Source organism: Phocoena sinus, chromosome 17 (assembly GCF_008692025.1).
Source record: "Phocoena sinus isolate mPhoSin1 chromosome 17, mPhoSin1.pri, whole genome shotgun sequence".
Taxonomy (NCBI): domain Eukaryota; kingdom Metazoa; phylum Chordata; class Mammalia; order Artiodactyla; family Phocoenidae; genus Phocoena; species Phocoena sinus.
This window is the reverse complement of record NC_045779.1, coordinates 73,262,734-73,266,638: the sequence shown is the minus strand read 5'-3', so window position 1 is coordinate 73,266,638 and position 3,905 is coordinate 73,262,734.

Sequence of the window (3,905 nt, the reverse complement as noted above, 5' to 3'; positions counted from 1 at the left end):
CTGGGAAGTCTCAAATTTGTGTCCCAGATATGCTTTGGAGAGAGGAAAGGTCATGACGATAATTACCTTGCAACATTTCTTTAAAAATTATAGGGAGTGTTCATCATTATCTTAACTTAGTAATAATAGCATGACATTTGGGCATTTGCCTTTTCATAACACTTTACTGTTTTTGCTTGGTTCTCTGAACAATTCTGGGAGGTAGACAGAGCACACTATTTTTTTTTTCCTTTTGATGGGTTAGAAAATCCAAAGGATGGGTTGCTAACAGAAATCAGAATACAGTACAAATAGCTAAGGGCCTAGATAAATCCGTGAGATGAGGTTCATCTAGAAAAACTGGTGTGAAAGCTGACCTACTCTAGAAGTCAATGTGACCCTCATATCTTCCAGGTAAAGGAACTGACTCAACCCCTACCTCTGTTCCCAACCATCTGTTAGTCTGACCATCACCATACCCACCCGCCTGGATTGTTATGAGATTTTTTATGAAATTACATAGAGGCGTGTATAGCACATTTTCTGGCACAAGCAGGTGATAATCTTAAATGCCATCTGAATCGGGACTCTTATTTTCACGTGAAGATTCTAGGGATCTTTCTCAGGTACCTCGGACTGAGGACCCTTGACCATGGTCTACATTTTATTTTATACTTATTTCCAAAGATACTTCTAGCTTTAGCCCTCCTGTTCATTAGAGGGATGCATGTTATATTCTCTCATCAACACAGATAGTCTTCGTTCATTCATAGTTGTATTCATGCTAAAAACATTGAATGATAAAGTGCCTGTGTATGGATTTCTTGCTACATGCCAAGGATTATGCTAAGTGCTATATAATCATTATCCCATTTAATTTACACAAATCTGATGTGTGTGTTGTCATTTCCATTGTAAATATGTGAAAATTGAGTCTTAGGGATAAGGTGAATGGAATATAACCTACATAGAGCCGAAGACTTTATCTGTTTTATTCTCCCTTGTACTCCCAGCACCTAGACTAGATTCTGGTATTCCATAATTAATTCATGTTTTTTGAGAATTTACATCTGCCAGGCATTGAGCTAAGCGTCCTAAGTATATTATCTTATAGAGTACAGCAACCCTATAACAAAGCTACTCGTTCTTATATCATCTTAAAAATTAAGAAACTGAAGCACAGGGAATTTAAGTAACTTGCCCAAAGTCATATAGTCTCCAAAGGAGCCAGGATTCCAACTTGAGCATTTAAACACTTCTCTGTACTTCCATGAAACGATCCGTGTAACTTTGGGCAAGTCACGTCGCTTCTCTGGGACTCAGATTTTTCATCTGTGAGATGAGGGAGGTTGGCTGTGATTATTTCCAAGTTACTGAGCTGCTCTGACTCACCTGAATTCCACTGTCTTCCACCAACTCTTGGTAATCCTCAGAGTATCTGCAGGCTATGTTTTCTACAGAAGGCTTCACGGACACTGTGAGGTCTGAGCGGATCCCTGAAGGCTACACAGAGACCATCCAAAATAAGAGGAAAACAGATCCTCATTCCAGGGAAATGAGCTTATTGCAAGGACACGGCAACTTGGGGCTGAGGGGCACAGCCTGAAGCTGGGGAGGATTTCTAGGCTCCTAGATGGCTGGGTATCTGTGGAGTTATCTATTTCTGCATAACCGAACACTCCAAAGCTTAGTGACTTCCGATAACAGCACACTATTTCTCATAATCCCGTGTGTGGATCTAGATAGAAAACTTTCTACCATGGCTACAGGTTAACTAAGGGGTGAGCCCAGAGTATGTAGGGCAAGATACCAAGATCTATAGGTTATTACCTGGAATGGTAAATTGAAGGATTGTCTGAAGGATGGAAAGAAAACCAAGGCAATTCCAGAAGAATATGATCCACTGTCAAGTCTTCAGCAAGAAGAAGTGAACATATTTAGCTTGACAGCTCATTCATATTGGGATTTGCTGTCTGGTAGAAGGGTCAGGTCAGCAGATTTAATGGAGGTGACCTACCATTTCTAAGAAACTTAATCATCTCCGGGAACCGAATTGCCAGGGTGAAAGACAGCCACGTCTGAATCGCATCTCACTCGGGAGGGGACCCAGCTTTAGACAAAGTTTCAGGTCAAAGAAACATTTAAGCATCACCATAATTAATCGCTTTGGATGGAAAGCTGGTGACCTAAATGCCGGGGTCTGTATCTTAACTCCCATCTGCAGTATCCACATTAGAGGAACTTTACAACCCTTGGAAATTCTCATCCCAAGAGGGTCCTGGTGCAGAGCAGATGTTTGCAAATCATTTAGCCTGTCGGTGATGAATTAGTTTTTAATGGCATTCTCATGTACTTGTTATAAATCATTAAGTGTCCAACAGACTGTCTCCTGTCTTCACAGTCTTGGTCTGCCGGGGTTCCTAAGTAACAAAAGTTCACAGTGATGGGAACGAGGCTGCCTCACCCAGCTGAAAACAGTAATAATCCTCGCTCGTCTTCTCCCTCGTCCTTGACATCTGTCCACAGCCCTCTTCTCCCCTCTCCTCCTCCCTCCCTCCCCACTTCCTCCTGTCACCACCCAATGTCCCCTGCCCTTTTCGACCTCCTCACTCCTCCCTCCATCCTTCCCAGCCTCCCTCACAACTCTCCATTACTCTTATCTCTTTCCTCCCTCCACCCTTTTCCCTACTTCTCTTTTTACCACCCCAATCTTCCCTCGGCATTAAAAATAAAAGCTGTTTTCTTTCGATAAGCCGAGAGAGAGAGTCGCATGCTGACACCGTATGATTCTTAACACCAGTAATAAAATCATGGTCAGCTGTTCCTGGAAATGCAGGAAATTAGAGTTGGGGTGGGGATAGGGACAGAGAACAAGAACAAACCTGAAAAAGAGAAAAAGAGCTCCAAGTGGGTTGAAGAGCAGATATCAGCATTAACTATATGTGAGACAGCGCACTAATCATGAAAAGCAACAACACGGTATTCTGTACTGCAGAGTGGTCCCTCCTCTGGAAGGAACACACATGCTTCTTGGACACATGTGAGTAATGGTTTGGACCTTGGGTGTGCCACCGACTCACCAGGTGACTCTGAGAATTTGGGACATCTCTAGTCTAAGATACCGTAAATAGGGCTTCCGTGGTGGCGCAGTGGTTGAGAGTCCACCTGCCGATGCGGGGGACATGGGTTCGTGCCCCGGTCCGGGAAGATCCCCACATGCCGCAGAGCGGCTGGGCCCGTGAGCCATGGCCGCTGAGCCTGCGCTCCGCAGCGGGAGAGGCCACAACAGTGAGAGTCCCATGTACCGCAAAAAAAAAAAAAAAAAAAAAAAAGATACCGTAAATAAAAGATGGTAGCGCAGAATGGTGTTTCAGAAATAATTGTCTTTTCTCATTTTCGCATCTACTTGGGAGTCAGGAAAGAGAGGAAGATTAGAGAAAAGATAAGTGAAATTCAAATATTGTTAAAAGCAGTCATTTATCCATGGTGTATTTATTGAGTATTGCCATGCGCTAGCCTTGGTCCTGGGTTCAATGCAGGTTCTATGAATTCAGCACTACCACAGGCTTCTAACCCCAATAAAACTGAAAGATAGATCAAGCTTTATTTTGTCACTGTCAAGTTAACCTAATTTGAATCCAAGGCTATTCCTCTTGGCAAAAGCTCTAGAGGCTTCCTTCACTGAGATGAAGACTCTGACATTTGAGGACCTTCAACTCCCATTCCCTCCTGATAAAGAGTCTCCGCTCATCACCATCTGTCTGTTCTGCTCCCTTTATTACCAAAGCCTGTCGGGTTATTCCTACCTGCATCCTCAATGCCAGTCTGAGTGCTCTCTGTGCCACCTGCAGTATCAATTCCTCTCTCTCACCTGTATCTGGACTCTCTTTCTCTCTAACATTGTTAGGACTTTTGGCCTCAGCTTT